This window comes from Manis pentadactyla, chromosome 4 (genome assembly GCF_030020395.1).
Source record: "Manis pentadactyla isolate mManPen7 chromosome 4, mManPen7.hap1, whole genome shotgun sequence".
Classification (NCBI taxonomy): Eukaryota; Metazoa; Chordata; class Mammalia; order Pholidota; family Manidae; genus Manis; species Manis pentadactyla.
In genome coordinates this window covers 35,085,866-35,106,207 of record NC_080022.1, presented here as the reverse complement: position 1 = coordinate 35,106,207, position 20,342 = coordinate 35,085,866, and the positions used below count along the sequence as shown (strand labels likewise).

Here is a 20,342-nt window from a genome sequence, read left to right as displayed (position 1 = left end):
GGCGTCCCTGAAATGTCATCACGCCGTTCCCGTCCTCGCTTCCGCTAGTTTGCAGAGCCTTTTGGGATATGTAGTCTCTGGGCGGCCTTCCGGGGCCTGGGGCCGCCCACTCTCTTGGCCACACCCCTGAGTCCTGGGTTGCTGGGAGCTTCGGCGGCCGGCGGGACCTAAGGTTCTCGGTTCTCTGTGTGGCAGCTAAGTCCCATTGTTCTGCTGGCTTTCAAAAACGGAGAACCTTCAGTGTGGTGTTTGAGAGTGTCCTGGGGTCCTCCAGACATCGGTTCCAATCCTCACTTCAGTTAACTTCAAAGACTTTGGACAAGTTAGAAGACTTCAAAGACTTTGGACTCCTTTAGATAAAGTGGCCAGGAACAAGTCTTTAAAGTGATACTGAAACCATGTCACAATGGGAGGCAGAAAGGTGGAGAGCCTTCCAGACTAAGATCTGAGGGTGCTCTGTGCAAAGGCCCTGAGGCAGGGGAGAACTTGGTCTTGTTTGAAAAAGCAAAGAAATGAGTGTAGCTGGAAAGTAATAGGTGAGGGGGAGAGGGTTAAGATCATGTAGCATCTTGTAGCCCATGGTAACAATTTTGACTTTTATTCTGATGGTAAGTCATTGAAGAATTTTAAGCAAAGGAGTGACAAGATCTGAGATACATTTGACTTTACGTCTGTCAATCTTGCTGATGTGTGGAGAACTGATTTGAAGGGGGCCAGACTGGAAGTGAAGAGACCATTTAGTAGGCAAGAGATTATGCTGACCCAGGCTGGGGTAGTGACAGTGAATATGTAGCTAAGAGAATGGTTTAAAGGTGTACCATATCTGGGAAGGGAAGTGAATGGGTCTTGCAGGAGAGTTGAACGTTGGAGTTAAGGAGAAGGGATAATCATGGACGGCTCCTGATTTCTTGATAGAGCAACTGGGTCGATGATGGGCCATTTCCTGAAACTGGAGTGAAGTTGTAAAGAAAATAGGTATAGGCGGGGTGGAGTGGGGCATAAGTCAAGGGTTTCATTTGGTCATGTTGAATCTGAGATATCTACAAGACTTCAGAGGGGAGGTATCAAGTGAGCGGTTGGATATACAATTAGCTCAGGGAGAGATCAAGCCCAGAGGTAGAGATTTGGTGTCTTTTTATGTAGATGTATTTAGACTCATGGAACTGAATTATATCTAGGGAGAGATGGAGATGAGAAGAACATCTGTAATTGAGCCTTGGGACATGCTAACAGTTTTGAGGTACGGCAGAGGAGGAAGAGCAAAGGAGATGAGTTTAGGGTGGTTTGAAGGGATGAGGAAAGCCAGGGAGTGAAGACTAAGAAAGATTGGAGGATTAACTGTAAATTGAGAACATAGAAGTGCTCTGATTTTGCTAGCCCCTAAGTCATTAATGACCTTATGCAGTCTTGGCATAGTATTGAGGATGAGAGCCAGACTAGAGAGAAGTGAAATATTCTTTAGGGACACAAACTATGCAATAAAAGGATAAATATATGCTTGGGAGTGATAAACACTAAGATTCAGGAGAGCACTTGCCTCTGGCAGAGGGTAATGAGATTGTAGAGGGGTGGAACCTCAACAAATAGGTTTTATATTTTTACATGAATCCTGGGTGTACATGAATGTTGATTATATGCTTTTCTGTATCTCCTGTGGAGAGAATGTGATGTAAATTCAGACCCATTCACACCTTTTTGGTTTTTTCCACCTGTGGGTCCAGGTAATTACAAACTTCATTGCTGCTTCCCGAGACCAATGTGAAACCCTTCTGGTGCATAGGTTTTTGTAGGGGGGTTACCAGTTTTTCAACCTTGGGCAGATCCAATTAATTTTTCTTGACTCTGCATGGGTGATAAAACTCCAGCCCTCGTGACTTTTTTTTATTCCAGTACCCTCCTGTTACAGGAACTGGTTAGACCAGTGGACCTTAAACTCTACCTCTCTACCTCCTTCTTCATATCCTAGGACCTGAGCATTAGTTTTCCCCTGCCATGTCCGCTGACACCCTCAAAGTAATAAGAACTCAAAGGGGAACATTTACAGTAAAAGAAAAACAACGAACTGAGAAACTAATACTAGATGAAGCAGACTTAACCCACCTGATCCAGTTTAAGATAAGCATAATAAATATCCTCAAAAGATAAGGGAGGATATTGTTAACACAAGTTAAAAATAGACAAAAAGGAACAATTGGAAATACTGGGTATGAAATTTTTAATAGCTGAAATTCATACATGGATTGAATAGCAGAATGCTTACAGCCAAAAGGAAACAATAAGATCAGGGTGAGGATTCATCTAAAAGGCATCAGGAAGGAATAAAGAAAACAAGAAAGATTGAAAACAAATGAGCCAGTTGTTTGTGACAGACACATAGGATTGTTGGCTAATCCAAGTTATCCCCAGCCCCCTTCCTTATTCATCTCTGCATTAGAAAAAGCTAAATACTTGCTTTCCCAGATTCCCATGTAATTGAACTAGTCATGTGACATAGTTCTGGCCAGTGGGGTATAAGCTGGAGTGTTTGGGGGCTTCTGGGCAGTATATTTTGTTATTTAATAGAAGGAAATGACATGGAGGATGCTTTTGCTTGTAATATTTCATCCCCCTTTTTCTGGCCTTGGACATGGATATTCTGTCTGGAGTTGTGACAGCCGCCTTGTGATCATGAGGTAGGATGACAGTCATCAGATAAAAAATCTGACACACTCAGGACAGCTAAGTCCGAAAGCAGGAAAAGCTCACAAGGCTTCTTGACGGCTAAGCATTTGAACCAAAGCCAGCAACCACCTACATCAAAATTCCTTGTGTAAACACAAAACAAAACAAAGCACAACAAAAACACACCTATTTAAACCACCTTTATTCATATTTTCTTTAACCTGTAGCTGAAAACATTCCTAACTGATGTTTTATTCAAGAATTTGGGAAAGAGCTAGTAAAGATTCAAAGAAATAAGAGAAGGAAAAATGGCAGAAATCTGAAAAAGAGGTTTAAGAAAGAATTTTTTTTTAGATAACTATTTTTTATTGAAGGGTAGTTGACACACAGTATTACATTAGTTTCAGGTGTACAACACAGTGATTCAACATTTATATACATGATAATTCTAGGTACCAGCTATCACCATACCAAGTTGTTACAATATTTTGACTATATTCCTTATGCTATACATTACATCCCGGTTACTTATTTATTTTACAATTGGAAGTGTGTATATATATATACATATATATATATATATATATTTGTGTGTGTGTGAGGGCATCTCTCATATTTATTGATCAAATGGTTGTTAACAACAATAAAATTCTGTATAGGGGGGTCAATGCTCAATGCACAATCATTAATCGACCCCAAGCCTAATTTTCATCAGTCTCCAATCTTCTGAAGCATAACGAACAAGTTCTTACATGGAGAACAAATTCTTACATGGTGAATAAGTTACATGGTGAACATTACAAGGGCAGTCATCACATAAGCTTTCGGTTTTGCTTATGCATTATGAACTATAAACAGTCAGTTCAAATATGAATACTCATTTGATTTTTATACTTGATTTATATGTGGATACCACATTTCTCTCTTTATTATTATTATTTTTAATAAAATGCTGAAGTGGTAGGTAGATACAAGATAAAGGTAGAAAACATAGTTTAGTGTTGTAAGAGAGCAAATGTAGATGATCAGGTGTGTGCCTGTAGACTATGTGTTAATCCAAGCTAGACAAGGGCCATAAAACATCCACGTATGCTGAAGATTTCTCTCAGAACGGGGGGTGGTTCTAAGCCTCACCTCTGTTGATCCCCCTTTTTCTCACCTGATGGCCCCCCTGCAACTGTGCCTGTCTTAGGTTGTTCCTCCCTTGAGGAATCTTACCCGTCTCTGGCTAACCAGTCATCTTCCGGGGCCATACAGGGAAATGTAAAGTTGGTAAGTGAGAGAGAAGCCTTATTGTTTGAAAAGGTTAGCTTTTTACTTCTTTGCAGATTTATGCCCTGTGGCTTCTATGCCCAGCATTTGTCTTGAGGTGTCTTTACCACTTGGAAGAATTATGATACTCGGTAAATTCGATATGAGGCACGAATTCTATTTAAGGGTTGTAGTTAGGAAGGAAGAAGAAAAGCTATAGAAGTAGCAGGCGGAAGAAAACATGGGAAGACTGATTATTTCTTTGACATATCTTCTTGTAGAGTAACTTCAGCATGTATAGGTTTTAAACTACTAATTAAATTGCGCACACACATTAACATAATAGGAGTACAGTTACGTAACCAAAGCATACCTGTAATTACCAGCCATCTCCAGTGAAACCAAGAAAACCAGTTAGGCACCTTAGGCATTTGTGAAAACTTTTCTATGATATGGTGGATATTGTCCAACTGAACTTGAACAGTCTGAGAGAAATCAGACAAATTAAAACAGTCCATTCCTGGGGACTGTTCACATCCCATATGTTCTTTTAACAGTAAATAGTCTGTAGTTGTAAGATTTTGGAGAGCTACAATTTGCAGTTCTCCTAATTCTTGGTTGAGTTCCAACAGTATAGATCCAGTCAAATTTGTTGTTTTACTATATGCACAGGCCAGCTTAGATATATCCTTCTTCATTCCCATGGCAAGTCCAGGAACTGGTGGGATGAGTGCATCTACAGCTGTAGCAGTGCGTGGATCTTTGTTGGGGTTTCTTGATGATCATCTTCTGGCATGAGTCTTCCAGAGAGTGCTGATGTTGGAAGTTCTTTTTCATATCATATCTTAGTTCATTTTCAGGGTAGCCAAATTAGGCTTTGATCCTCTGTATAAACACAAACAGACCCTTTGCCTACACTTTCATATGCCCTTTATATCATTGTGTAGAACTCATTGGAGGTCACCACACAGTAACTGCTTTTTTTTTTTTATCATTAATCTACACTTACATGATGAATATTTTATTTACTAGGCTCTCCCCTATACCAGGTCCCCCCTATATACCCCTTCACAGTCACTGTCCATCAGCGTAGCAAAATAATTGTAGAATCACTACTTGTCTTCTCTGTGTTGTACAGCCCTCCCCTTTCTCCCACCCCCCCATGCATGCTTATCTTAATACCCCCCTTTTTCTCCCCCCCCCCTTATCCCTCCCTACCCACCCATCCTCCCCAGTCCCTTTCCCTTTGGTACCTATTAGTCCATTCTTGAGTTCTATGATTCTGCTGCTGTTTTGTTCCTTCAGTTTTTCCTTTGTTCTTATACTCCACAGATAAGTGAAATCATTTGGTATTTCTCTTTCTCTGCTTGGCTTGTTTCACTGAGCATAATACCCTCCAGCTCCATCCATGTTGCTGCAAATGGTAGGATTTGCCCTTTTCTTATGGCTGAGTAGTATTCCATTGTGTATATGTACCACATCTTCTTTATCCATTCATCTATCGATGGACATTTAGGTTGCTTCCAATTCTTGGCTATTGTAAATAGTGCTGCAATAAACATAGGGGTGCATTGGTCTTTCTCATACTTGATTGCTGCATTCTTAGGGTAAATTCCTAGAAGTGAAATTCCTGGGTCAAATGGTAAGTCTGTTTTGAGCATTTTGATGTGCCTCCATACTGCTTTCCACAATGGTTGAACTAAGTTACATTCCCACCAGCAGTGTAGGAGGGTTCCCCTTTCTCCACAGCCTCGCCAAAATTTGTTGTTGTTTGTCTTTTGGATGGCAGCCATCCTTACTGGTGTGAGGTGATACCTCATTGTAGTTTTAATTTGCATTTCTCCGATAATCAGCGATGTGGTGCATCTTCTCATGTGTCTGTTGGCCATCTGTGTTTCTTTTTTGGAGAACTGTTCAGTTCCTCTGCCCATTTTTTAATTGGGTTATTTGTTTTTTGTTTGTTGAGGTGTGTGAGCTCTTTATATATTCTGGACGTCAAGTCTTTATCGGATGTGTCATTTTCAAATATATTCTCCCATACTGTAGGGTTCCTTTTTGTTCTATTGATGGTGTCTTTTGCTGTACAGAAGCTTTTCAGCTTAATATAGTCCCACTTGTTCATTTTTGCTGTTGTTTTCCTTGCCCGGGGAGATATGTTCAAGAAGAGGTCACTCATGTTTATGTCTAAGAGGTTTTTGCCTATGTTTTCTTCCAAGAGTTTAATGGTTTCATGACTTACATTCAGGTCTTTGATCCATTTTGAGTTTACTTTTGTATATGGGGTTAGACAATGGTCCAGTTTCATTCTCCTACATGTAGCTGTCCAGTTTTGCCAGCACCATCTGTTGAAGAGACTGTCATTTCGCCATTGTACATCCATGGCTCCTTTATCAAATATTAATTGACCATATATGTCTGGGTTAATGTCTGGATTCTCTAGTCTGTTCCATTGGTCTGTGGCTCTGCTCTTGTGCCAGTACCAAATTGTCTTGATTACTATGGCTTTATAATAGAGCTTGAAGTTGGGGAGTGAGATCCCCCCTACTTTATTCTTCTTTCTCAGGATTGCTTTGGCTATTCGGGGTCTTTGGTGTTTCCATATGAATTTTTGAATTATTTGTTCCAGTTCATTGAAGGATGTTGCTGGTAGTTTCATAGGGATTGCATCAAATCTGTATATTGCTTTGGGCAGGATGGCCATTTTGACGATATTAATTCTTCCTAGCCACGAGCATGGGATGAGCTTCCATCTGTTAGTGTCCCCTTTAATTTCTCTTAAGAGTGACTTGTAGTTTTCAGAGTATAAGTCTTTCACTTCTTTGGTTAGGTTTATTCCTAGGTATTTTACTTTTTTTGATGCAATTGTGAATGGAGTTGTTTTCCTGATTTCTCTTTCTGTTGGTTCATTGTTAGTGTATAGGAAAGCCACAGATTTCTGTGTGTTGATTTTGTATCCTGCAACTTTGCTGTATTCCAGTATCAGTTCTAGTAGTTTTGGGGTGGAGTCTTTAGGGTTTTTTATGTACAGTATCATGTCATCTGCAAATAGTGACAGTTTAACTTCTTCTTTACCAATCTGGATTCCTTGTATCTTTTTGTTTTGTCTGATTGCCGTGGCTAGGACCTCCAGTACTATGTTAAATAACAGTGGGGAGAGTGGGCATCCCTGTCTAGTTCCCAATCTCAGAGGAAAAGTTTTCAGCTTCTCGCTGTTCAATATAATGTTGGCTGTGGGTTTATCATAGATGGCCTTTATTATGTTGAGGTACTTGCCCTCTATTCCCATTTTGCTGAGAGTTTTTATCATGAATGGATGTTGAACTTTGTCAAATGCTTTTTCAGCATCTATGGAGATGATCATGTGGTTTTTGTCTTTCTTTTTGTTGATGTGGTGGATGATGTTGATGGACTTTCGAATGTTGTGCCATCCTTGCATCCCTGAGATGAATCCCACTTGGTCATGGTGTATGATCCTTTTGATGTATTTTTTAATTCTGTTTGCTAATATTTTGTTGAGTATTTTTGCATCTACGTTCATCAGGGATATTGGTCTGTAGTTTTCTTTTTTGGTGGGGTCTTTGCCTGGTTTTGGTATTAGGGTGATGTTAGCTTCATAGAATGAGTTTGGGAGTATACCCTCCTCTTCTACTTTTTGGAAAACTTTAAGGAGAATGGATATTATGTCTTCCCTGTATGTCTGATAAAATTCCAAGGTAAATCCATCTGGCCCAGGGGTTTTGTTGTTTGGTAGTTTTTTGATTACCGCTTCAATTTCATTGTTGGTAATTGGCCTGTTTAGATTTTCTCTTTCTTTCTGGGTCAGTCTTGGAAGGTTGTATTTTTCTAGGAAGTTGTCCATTTCTCCTAGGTTTCCCAGCTTGTTAGCATATAGGTTTTCATAGTATTCTCTAATAATTCTTTGTATTTCTGTGGGGTCCGTCGTGATTTTTCCTTTCTCGTTTCTGATAGTGTTGATTTGTGTTGACTCTCTTTTCCTCTTAATAAGTCTGGCTAGAGGCTTATCTATTTTGTTTATTTTCTCGAAGAACCAGCTCTTGGTTTAATTGATTTTTGCTATTGTTTTATTCTTCTCAATTTTATTTATTTCTTCTCTGATCTTTATTATGTCTCTCCTTCTGCTGACCTTAGACCTCATTTGTTCTTCTTTTTCCAGTTTCGATAATTGTGACATTAGACCATTCATTTGGGATTTTTCTTCCTTTTTTAAATATATTTGGATTGCTATGAACTTTCCTCTTAAGACTGCTTTTGCTGTGTCCCACAGAAGTTGGGGCTTAGTGTTGTTGTTGTTGTTTGTTTCCATATATTGCTGGATCTCCATTTTGATTTGGTCATTAATCCATTGATTATTTAGGAGCGTGTTGTTAAGCCTCCATGTGTTTGTGAGCCTTTTTGCTTTCTTTATACAGTTTATTTCTAGTTTTATGCCTTTGTGGTCTGAAAAGTTGGTTGGTAGGATTTCAATCTTTTGGAATTTACTGAAGCTCTTTTTGTGGCCTAGTATGTGGTCTATTCTGGAGAATGTTCCATGTGCACTTGAGAAGAATGTGTATCCTGTTGCTTTTGGATGTAGAGTTCTGTAGATGTCTATTAGGTCCATCTGTTCTAGTGTGTTGTTCAGTGCCTCTGTGTCCTTACTTATTTTCTGTCTGTTGGATCTGTCCTTTGGAGTGAGTGGTGTGTTGAAGTCTCCTAGAATGAATGCATTGCATTCTATTTCCTCATTTAGTTCTGTTAATATTTGTTTCAGGTATGTTGGTGCTCCTGTATTGGGTGCATATATATTTATAATGGTTATATCCTCTTGTTGGACTGAGCCCTTTATCATTATGTAATGTCCTTCTTTGTCTTTTGTTACTTTAAGAAAGAATTTTAAAAGGCTAGTTGAGTCTTAACCTAGACAAACCTGGTGAGAGTGACAAAAAAGAAAAATAGGCAAATAAACAAATACAGAATAAAAAGAGAAATAAGTGTAGTCATACACAGAATAAAAATATTTATAAAAATCCATGAACAAGCAGTATAACACAAAGAAGACAAGTAGTGATTAGTGATTCTATAGCATCTTACTACATTGATGGGCAGTGACTGTAATGGGGTATGTGGTGGGAACTTGATAATGGGGGCAATCTAGTAACCGTAATGTTGCTCATGTAATTGTATATTAATTATACCAAAAAAAAAAATCCATGAACAACTTTATGTCAGTAAACTTAAAACAAACAAAATGGATAAAGTTCTAGGAAAAAATGTAAAATGTTAAAACTGGCACAAGAGAAGAAAAAATAGTAAACTTAAACAGACCAATAGTCAATAAAGAAATTGAAAAATGATATGCACATCCCGGGGCAAAATACCTCTAAAATCAGAAATCAGTCAAAGGGAGAAATAAAGATTAAAACCTGTTTATTGCTTACAAACTGCAGTCCAGGGACATCTCTGCTCTGGAAGAAGCAAGCAAGCAACCCAGCCAGCCCCTTCCTTTAAACTCTCAGGTTCAGATACACCCTTGGTTGCTCAGGTAATTTACCCACTGACATGGAGATGAACTTCTTTCCACCCCTGAGGATATGCAAATACACTAAAGCCAGGTGAGATATTCTGAAAACGTTAAATTTTACCCACAGATAATAAAGTTTTCCATCCCCAAAGCTCCAAGTTGAAATGGTTATAGGTAAGTTCCACCGAACTTTACAGGGGTAGTTCGCCCCTCTATCATATGTCAGTGGTTTCAGGCATTGGGAAAAAAATGAAATTGGATCTATGCTTGACACTACACACTGGAATAAACCTCAAACAGACCTAGCATTCTAAATGTAAAAAAATGAAACTACATTAAGTAGTAGCAAGAAACGTGAGTGAATTTTTAAAAATAGTACGTATATGAAGGTCTTTCGAACAATGACTCAAAATCCAAAAGAAAGACAAATAAATCTGATCCTATTAAAAAAAACACTTTTGCTTGGTAAAAATTAAAAGCTGGGAGAAAATATTAGCAATTTATGTGGCAGATAAAGGACTAATGTCCTTAATACACGAAAGGCTTTTTAAAATTCAGGAAAACTTTTCCTTTCTGTGATGCATGGCTGAAAATGGTGCTTCAGCTTTCCAAGAAAAATTGAGGGGGTAGAGCAAGAGCAAAAACCCAAAAGAAAAATGGACAGAAGACATAAACTGAGAATAAATGTTGAATCACTGTACTGTACATTTGAAACCAGTAAAATTGTATATGTAACTTCAGGGGGAAAATCCCAGGGCAAAATACCTCTAAAACCGAAATCAGTCAAAGGGAGAAATAAAGTTAAGAAACCCTTTTATTTCTTACAAGGAGTCATTCCCATCTCTCACCTGACCAGGCTGCAGTAGAAGAGAGCTCCACCCAACCTCTCTTCCTCCGGTTCGGTTCAGATAAACCCTTGCACGCCCTTGTAATTACCTATTGATATATAGATGACTACTTTTCTCCCCTCCTTGAAACACCTATTGATATGCAGATGAACTAAAGCCAGGCGAGAGATTCTGGAAATAATTGCAATTTTACCCATACTATATCAACTGTCTTCTGTTAAAAAAAAGAAAGAAAATAGACACACAAAATAGATACACAAATGACCTTTAAACATAAGAAAAAATATTCAACTTCCCTTATAAAAAAGAGAAATATAAATTTAAGCTACACTGAGATACCACTTTTCACCATTTAGATGGGTAGAAATTTAACAACTTGACAACATCCTGTTAGCAAAGCTGTGGGAAAACAGCCACCCTCCTATATTGTCAGAGGGAGTACATACATTGTGTTGTAGAACCTGAAGAATCAAAAGTTAGCATCAGCACAGCCATCTTAAAGGCTCAAACACCATTTTCTAACCTAGAAGGAGAAAAATTACTAGAACTTTGAAAAACAACTTAGTCAGCCAGTGTTAATTGTAGTGACCTTTAGTTAGCCAACCTCAATCAGTTAAGCTTATCTTGCTAGAACCACCCTAAACATTCTGAAAGTGATTTTATCTAACCAGACCCCCAGGATGAGGTGTCAGCCGAAAATTTATGTGTCTATGAAAAAAAAACACTGTATTGTGACTGTAGAAAATACTGCCCCTTTGAAAATGCTATAAAAACTTCTGGCTTTGTGAGTTCGGGGTCCTCGTTGAGACCCGCTGCGTCGGGCTAACGCATGGACCCCAGCTAGCTGGCCTCTGAATAAATTTCCTCTTGCTTGTTGCATCAAGAGACGCCTTCCGTGAGTGATTTGGGGCGGCGTCCTCCTCTGGGAGAATCCAACAGTGTCAGACCCATGGAATTTGGCAATATTTAATAAAACAACATGCATTTACCTAATAATTCACTTCGAGGAGTTTACCCTAAAGAAACATACCCACAAATATGAAAAATATATGCACAAGTTATCAGATGCAGTATTATCTGTAATAGCCAAATTCTATAAACAAGTTGCCAACTATAGGGACTGGCTGAATAAACTATAGTATATCCACAAAATGGCATACAGCTCACTCTTGAACAACATGGGGTTAGGGGTGCTGATCCCTGCTCGGTTGAAAATCCACATATAACTTTTGACCCCCCAAAAACTTTACTAATAGCATACTGTTGACCGGAAGCCTTACTGATGACATAGTCAATTAACACATTTAGTGTGTTATACATATTATATACTATATTCTGACAATAAAGTAAGCTAGAGAAAAGAAAATATTTTTTTCAAATTGTTGCAAATCTCCAAAAAATTTTCTAATATTTTTACTGAAAAATCTGCATATAAATGGACCTATGCTGTTCAAACTTGTTCAAGGGTCAACCATGGTGTATAGCCAAAAAAATGAGAACAATCTCTATAAACTGATAGTACATTATTTCCAGGATATACTATTAACTGAAATTAGTAAAAGGTATATTATCTTTTGTGAAAATAAATAAAATGTGTGTGATTGTAATTTTTTTTTTTCAAAAAGAAACAGAAAGATTAAATCAGAAACTACTGAACATGGTGGGGGGGTGGAGAAGATAAAGAAAGGCAAGAGTGAGACTTCCCTGAATTTATGTATTTTATAGTTTTGACTCTGAATCTTGTAAGTCTTTTACATATTCAAGAGGTAAACTCAAATTTATAAATGTATCATGATTAAAATAGGGTTTATCTCAGGAATGCAAAGATGATCAGCATATGAAAACTTAGCAGTTGTAATTTACCACATTGATAGACTGAAGGGGAAAAATATGATTATCTCAATAGAATCAGAAAAGCATTTGATTGAAAGCTCAGCCCCTATATTTGATTAAAACAGAAAATTGACGGTGAAAGGACACTTCCTTAACAGAATATAGGCTACATGCCAAAAACATTATATGTAAATGCACATACTTAAGACAGAGACAAGGATTACTGTTATCCCCACCACTGTTCAACCTGGCACTGCATCAGTGTTTAAGGTTTGGAAAGTGTTACAGGGACTGCTACTTGCTTACCTATAGTGTTTCTCCTGTTTCTTACCTCAACATAGACAGCATAGCATGGCTGCCAGCTAAGAGACTACATTTCCCAGACTCCCCTGATACTCTGTATGATCATGAGACTAAGATCAAGTAGAGGTGGAAGTGGAAATATAAGTAAATATAAAGGAAAGTATACCAAGCCTGTGTAAAGTACTTGAGACTTCTCTTTTAAAAGGATAGATCAACTTTCTCCGCTCTCCTTTTTCTTTCCTGCTACTAGAATGTGGAGATGATGATGTAGCGCCAGCAACCATCTTCATGTGAGAACTGGGGAGTGGGGAGCCCTGATTTGTAACATTTTTCTATTTCCATGGTGTAAATATACCTACCATGGCTGATTTCAAGCTATCAAGTTGAAATCACTGAAGACAGAGTTGAGAAGAGATGTATACATGACATAGCTGGCTTCAGCCATGTGTTAGGGGCCATGTGCAGTCACCAGAGCAGCCTGGGCCTCAGATCCCATGGAGCCTCCATAATAACTCTGAATTTACCTCCCCTGACTTCTTTCATGTGAGGGGAAGATAAACTTGCTTGTAGAAGATAATCTTTTGGGAATCTTTGTTACTCATGGTAGAATTGAATACTAACACAGAGAGGAAGAAAGAAAAGTCAGTATTTGCTGATGATGTGGTTTCTTATATAGAAAAGCCCAAGAGAATCAACAACAATATATAAATAATTAGAACTAAAAAATAATTCTGCAAGTTTGCTCTAGATGAAATCAACTTACAAATTAGTATTCCTCTCTAGCAGCAATAACCAGCTAGTTAATGTAATAGTAAAAGTAAGATACCATTTGCTAGCAACAAAAACTATAGAGTACCTAGGAACAAACCTTAAAATATGACCTGTATAGAGAAAAAAATTTTAAGTCTCTTAAGGACTTGAGATTAAGAGCAAATAGAATGAAATGCCTAAGGCTGGATAATAATATGGTAAAGATGTTATTTCTCTCTAGATATATACAACAAGTTAAAGCAATTTTCATTACATTTTCAGCAGAATTTTTTAAGAAACTTTATAAAGTTATTTTAATATTTATGTGGAGAAATAAGATCCATGAATCTCTGAGTAAACTGAGGAAAAAGAACAACTATAAAGGACATCTTTATGAGATTAGGAAAGCCATGTTACAGGACAGAATGGAGTTGGACCATATATTCAAAGTGCTGAAAGAAAAAAAAAAAAAAACTTCCAACCAAGAATACTCTATCCGGCAAGGTTATCACGCAGAACTGAAGGAGGCATAAAGGGTTTTTCACACAAACAAAAGCTAAAGGAGTTCATCTCTAACTAAACTGGCCTAAGATGAATATTAAAGGGACTTCTTTAAGCTGGAAAGAAAGAGTGCTGATTAGTAACAAGAACCCACGTGAAAGAATAAATCTCATGAAATAAATAAATACTTAGTAAAGGTAGTGGATTAAGGTTAAAAGACAAAAGTAGTAAAAATAGCTATGATTACAATAGTTAAGGAATCCATAAGATAAAAAAATGTAAAATGTGACATCAAAAACATAAAACAGAATTATAATGCTGAGTTTTATAGAGAGATCAATCTTGTTATCAACTTAACATAGATGATTATTATATGTCATATGTAAGCCTTTTTTTTAACAAAAGAACAAATCATTTATTTATTTACTTTTCAATAAGTTTAAATCCTTGAGGGCACGCATGACATGAATTCTGTGTCCAATGCCTTTGGCAGGAAGGTTGCTTTGAAATTTGGCACAAACCACAGTGCTGTTTCCACCACCCCTGTTATACTCTCACCAGATGACTGGTTTGTTTGGTTTGCCACGAGGAGTCACTGTGTTGTTCTTTCCTTCATACACAGAAGCACATTTCCTGCCTAGAGAGAACAGTTTCATCTAGAGAATAAACACCTTCATTTTTCAGAACAGCTGTGTGCCTCCCTCTGGTCCAGAGACGCCCGTATAGGCAGCAACGGTGGACTTTACCACAGCCTTCCAGAGGAATGTTGTTGAAGCCCTGGTCCCAGCAAGGCCCCCACAGGCTCCACAATGGAGAAAAGAGAGCTAATAAGGTTTCATTTACTTTTCGAACATGTCTAAAGCACATTTGAAGAAATGTTCCTATCTATTAAATTGGAGTATTGTGTGTTTTTGTCCCCTATACTTTTCTGTGGGGTTAGAAGTAGTTAGAAATAGCTCATGATGAAGTTTTTAAATAATAATGAATGAGAAGTGAGGAAGTAGGATAAGGAGAAAACTAGGAACTCTTTTACTTTGGAAGTTATTTCACCTTATTAAAAATACATATTAAAGTCTCCGATGTCTGAATCGATTTCAAGATATGTGATACATTGTTCAGACAATTACATAAATCATTAAAAAAAATCTCGTGTGAAGATTCATTCAAAATTGTACTAGTCGATGTAAATGCATCCACAGGAAAGCTTTTTAAGGTGAAACTCAGCGGAAACTAGAATGAAAATCTCCATTTGTTCTCTTGTGGCTGCAGGAAAGTTTGTTTTGAATAATGAGGTTTCTATATGAATTTTTTTTCTGAAACATAAGGACAAAAGCGTTGTTTTTTCTTTGGTTGTGGTTGGTCGCTGTATTTCAAAAGGAGAATGAAGTTGGAGGGTGATGTAGGTTTGGCTCCCTCCTCGCCTCCCCCTTTCTGTTTCAGCTGGGAGATTAGTGGAGCCTGCTTGGTGTGCAGGGATGTGCAGGGATGGTTCGGGAAGCAGCAGTCAGCCGGCGCTGCTGCGAGATGAGAGGGAGCCGCGCCGGCTTTGGGGGGTTGGGCACCCCGCCCTGGCAGAGTGGGCGCCGGCCTTGGGTGGGAGGAGGGCAGACGCTGGGGTTCTCCCGGCTGGGGTCTGGGAGGATAAGGGTATGGCTTCTGCTTTCTCAGCGAAGTCTCTGGGAGGTTGCTCTGAGAGGAGAGGCAGAAGGAGGTGTGGGATGTTTTTGCTGGGATAGGAAAGTATGAAATGGGTGCTCGGGAGCGGATCAGAGCCAGCAAGGGCCATGTCAAGCAGGAGAGGGGCTTCGTGGGAGGTTTGGCTCAGGTGTTTGATTTGTGCAGTTCGGGTTCTAGACCGCAGATGCTGAAGGTAGAGGCAGATGGAGGGCAGGAGGACGGAGGAGGAACTGCGGGGAAGGAGGAACTGACGACAAGGAGGACATGCACCGTTAATGAGCACCCCTGTGGTGGCGATTTCCTGTCTCGCCTCCTGTCACCACGTAGTCGTAATCTGGGTCCGTCCACTTACCTAAAGTGGACCCCTTCTTTCCATTCACCCATCTATTTAATGTTTAACCCCTCTCTCCTGGATCTTCACTCTCTCTGTACTAGCTTCTCCCCACCAGTGTTTAAACTGGTTGAACACTCTCCACATATTAGCAAGAGGTGGGGGCTGCCTTTCATCTCACACACCTTCCACTGCAGCCTCTCTTTAAATTTCCAGGGTCACGCTTCTCAAGAGTTGCCTATACTCTGCATGCTCTACCTTCCACCCTCTTACCACCGGCTCTCTGCAGTCAACACCCATCCCTCCTCGCCCCTTCCCGCCTCCGGGGAAACAGCCCAAACCAAGGTCACCAGTAACTGTCCTGGTGTTGAATCCAAAGGACTGCAGTCCTCACGTCTCACGCTCCCTCATTTGACAGAACTGACTACTCCTTTCTTGAAACTTCCATTCAGCCCTTGGTTTCTGTGTTGCTTTCCACCGTCAGACCTAATTTAACATGCTCTTTATGCTGCGTAGTTATCCTTTAAGGAACTGTTCTCTAGGGGCCTCTCCAAGTCGTTTTTTTTCTCTGAAAGGAACAGAAGGAATGCGAGGTCAACAGTCCAAGCAGGTTTATTGCTACACCTGAGACTACCCCTCTGTTCAGGCAAAGAGGCTTTTTATGGCCAGGTGTTTTGGCACACTTTTTGAGGGGAGGGATCAGGGAAAAGGTGGGCTTGTGGCTTGCTGACGTGTCCCTTGGAGAATACTTGTAGCCTAGATAAGATGAAACCTAGGCCTGAGATGGCAGGTGGACTTATTCAAAACGGCGGTACTCCTCGCCGGATTCTATCACTGTCCTAACTTTACAATCTTACCTTGGGCAATCCAGGTAGTCTCTGGTCCAAGCCACCATTTAATTCTCTCTGGCTTTACTGCCGCGTGTCCTAAGTTGCCTCTCAAACTTCCTGCTCGCCAGTCTCCATACTTTAGCCAGAGTGGGTAACCAGTGGTTCTCAGCTTAACCTGCGTCAGAATCAGCATCAGCAGGAGGATTGTTAAAACTCAGGAACCTGGGAGCACTCCAAGTCTGAGTCAGTAGTCTGGCGTGTATTAAGTGTATTTTCTAGGGAACCATAACAAAGTACCACGAACTGGCGGCTTAAACAACAGAAACTTATGGTCTCTGGATGAACTAGAGGCTTCATCCTAATATCTAGAATACTCTATTTCCAAATGAAATCCCATTCTGAGGTACTGGGGGTCGGGACTTGAACATACGAATTTTGTTGCAGTGTCACACAGTTCAGCTCATCACACACACCAGGCAATGCTGATGTAGCTTCAAAACTAATCTGATCATAATGTTAGGGTGGCGTTGTGTATTTTCCTTGGTGCTTGTCCCCCCTGCAACAAAGAATTGAAGGGCAGAGACACAGTAGTGAAGCAGAATAAAAGTTTTACTTAAAGTTACTTAAAGAGAGAAAAAGTGCGGACAACCTCAGGGAGGAGAGGTGCCCTGAAAGATTTAAGCTTTATTTAAAGAGAGCAAGTGGATACTTGGAGAAAGGGGAGTGTGAGCTACATCATAGAAGAGGCACACCCGAAAGATTGAGATAAAGTTTAAGGCTACACACTTAGAAAGTGCAGGGGACTTCAGAGAGAGGAGTGCACTGAAAGGTTTAAAGTCTGGGGTTTTATAGGCAGTTGAAGATTTTCAGGAATGTGACACAGGACCGAGTGCGGACCAGCCAAATTGTCCAAGAATGTTCATCTTTGTGAAGACATTGAGTTTCTTTTCTTAACACAAGAAATATTCTGCTTTGATTCCTTTCCAGGATATCAGCTTCTGTCTGGAAGCATATCAATCAAGACTGTCTGCCCTGCCTCCAAGGTGGGCTGAGCCACTGTCCATTTGATTAAAATGCAATCTTAGCTTTAAGATAGAATTCTTCTTGAATAAGCTGGGCCTTTTAGCAGGTGCTAAAGTAAATCTTAACAGTGGTATGTTCTAATTGACCCAGTGAAAACATAGGCTATGCTGAAATACTTCTTTATCTGGGGAGTATTCCAACTTCTAGGCCAAGTTGCTCCTTGCCTTCTGAGCTTTCTATTAACTGGTTAACTCTTTGAGTCCCTTCTAGTGGGCTTTACTGGCCCTATTCTCTTTCCATCCTGCTCATATCTATTTTCCTGCCTGACAATAATCTCCTTTTAAAGTTTTTCAATGGCTCCCCATTGCCTTCAAGGTAAATCAAAGCTCAACATGGCACTGAAGGTCCATCAAAATCTGGTCCCTGCCCCTTAGCCACTTGCCCTTTCACACCGCTTATGGTGCTTCTCCGCCCTCACCACCACCTCTAAGGATGTTTTCAGGCTCTCAGCCCATGTGTCACTGAACATTTTAGGAGAGCTCATCATGCAGACCTATCTCCTAGGGCCTAGCACAGGCTTGACAGAATAACTGTTCAATAAATTTTGGTTGAGTGAAATGCAGACCACTATTTTCACTCCTTTCCCCCAACAAAATTTTTTTTTTAATTCAAAAGAAAATTTAACTTGGAGTGCCAATTATAAAACAAAATCAGGCTTTCTGGTTGGACGCGGCCCACTATATTCCTGCCAATCTGGTTCATGCTCTGCCCCCTGCTGGTGGCCCGCGGTTCAGCGGGAATAGAATTGTTAGAGGTATTTACGGAAACCGGAGGTTGGTGTCTCAGCTTCATTTACATACCCACAATGCATTGCATCCAAGATCTTCTTATTTTAAAACAGCTAGATCTTCTTTTTCTCTCAGTCTTTTTTTTTTCTTTAAAATGATACTACTTTTACACAATTGTCTGTGGTAAGGCCAGAAATGACTAGCTCTTTTGCGACATAACTACCATTGTTGACCTAGGAGTTACAGTTACTCGAGAACTGTGTGAGGCTCGCTATTTGTATACTCTGATTTCTCTTCAAACGTATAAATCTTTCGCCTTTTACTAAAGATTTCCGTGGAGAGAAATAATTCTGAGTTTTTATTCAATTTTTTGAAGTCTTGCGCTTGCAAGACTAGTATTCGCGTGTCTAAAAAAAGGTTATTATGTGTAGGTATCTCTGAAGGTGATAGTGCTGAATGTGTTCTACTGCAGAGATATTCTCAGTTGCAGTTCTGGGACGCTGTGCGTGAGTGGCGTTGTTCCAGAGTAACTCCTCCGTTTTTGCCGGTCTTCTCACACGTTCTCGCCGTAGCGGGAACTGCCTGGGTTCCAAGAGTGCATTTAAAGTGAACAGTCCTTTTCCCAGCCCAGTGAATGGCACAAAGCCGCTTCGTCCAGTGGGCAAACGGCTGAAGAATGGATAGGTGCGTGAGTCGACTCTCGGCCCTGAGTCGATCTCGATTCCTTAGCTGGAGAAAAGTCGCTCGCGGGGGGCGAGCCCTACCTCCTAGGGGGCCTTTAAGTAAATACTCCGGTCCTGGGTGTGGCGTGGATGGTGCTGTCAGTTCTCGCGGAGTTGCGTGGAGTTCTTGCTGGAGAGGCGGTGCTGTCCCCCGAAGGAGGAAGGAGGGACGAGCGCGCTCATCCGGGAGGACAGGGCCACCGCCCGGAGGGCCCCAACCCCAGCCTTACCCAACTAGTTGACCACACAGATACAAGGAATTCAAGAGCACTCACAGAGATGGCGGATACACTTCATCTCTAAGACTTCGAATTTATGTTCACACGTTGGAACCCACCAAGCATTAACTTGAACTGCTTCCTGTGCTTGGCACGGGGCCCACAGAGCAGTCCCCCAGATGATAGCTGCCTGTAGACTATCCGGTTAATCTGGTTTTTTTTGGCCTCAACTTTATTTATTTATTTATTTTAGATAATTATTTTTTATTGAAGGGTAGTTGACGCACAGTATTACATTACATTAGTTTCAAGTGTACAACACAGTGCTAAAACATTTATATACATAATTCTAGGTTCCAGCTATCACCCTACCAAGCTGTTACAATATCTTGACTATATTCCTTATGCTATACATTACATCCCGGTTACTTATTTATTTTACCATTGGAAGTCTGTCCTTTTTTTTTTTTTTTTTGTGAGGGCATCTCTCATATTTATTGATCAAATGGTTGTTAACGACAATAAAATTCTGTATAGGGGAGTCAATGCTCAATGCACAATCATTAATCCACCCCAAGCCTAATTTTCGTCAGTCTCCAATCTTCTGAGGCATAACAAACAAGTTTTTACATGGAGAACAAATTCTTACATAATGAATAAGTTACATAGTGAACAGTACAAGGGCAGTCATCACAGAAACTTTCGGTTTTGCTCATGCATTATGAACTATAAACAGTCAGTTCAAATATGAATACTCATTTGGTTTTTATACTTGATTTATATGTGGATACCACATTTCTCTCTTTATTATTATTATTTTTAATAAAATGCTGAAGTGGTAGGTAGATACAAGATAAAGGTAGAAAACATAGTTTAGTGTTGTAAGAGAGCAAATGTAGATGATCAGGTGTGTGCCTGTAGACTATGTGTTAATCCAAGCTAGACAAGGGCAATAAAACATCCACGTATGCAGAAGATTTCTCTCAGAACGGGGGGGGGTGAGGTTCTAAGCCTCACCTCTGTTGATCCCCAATTTCTCACCTGATGACCCCCCTGCGACTGTGCCTGTCTTAGGTTGTTCCTCC

The 20,342-nt window shown here is 39.9% G+C and overlaps 1 non-coding gene across 1 annotated transcript; it reads left to right on the top strand.

Moving 5' to 3' along the window:
- Positions 1-18,596: 18,596 nt before the first annotated feature.
- On the top strand, positions 18,597-18,711 carry LOC118916374 (U5 spliceosomal RNA). The gene has a single exon (XR_005026356.2). It is a non-coding gene; the product is annotated as a U5 spliceosomal RNA (small nuclear RNA).
- Positions 18,712-20,342: the final 1,631 nt, after the last annotated feature.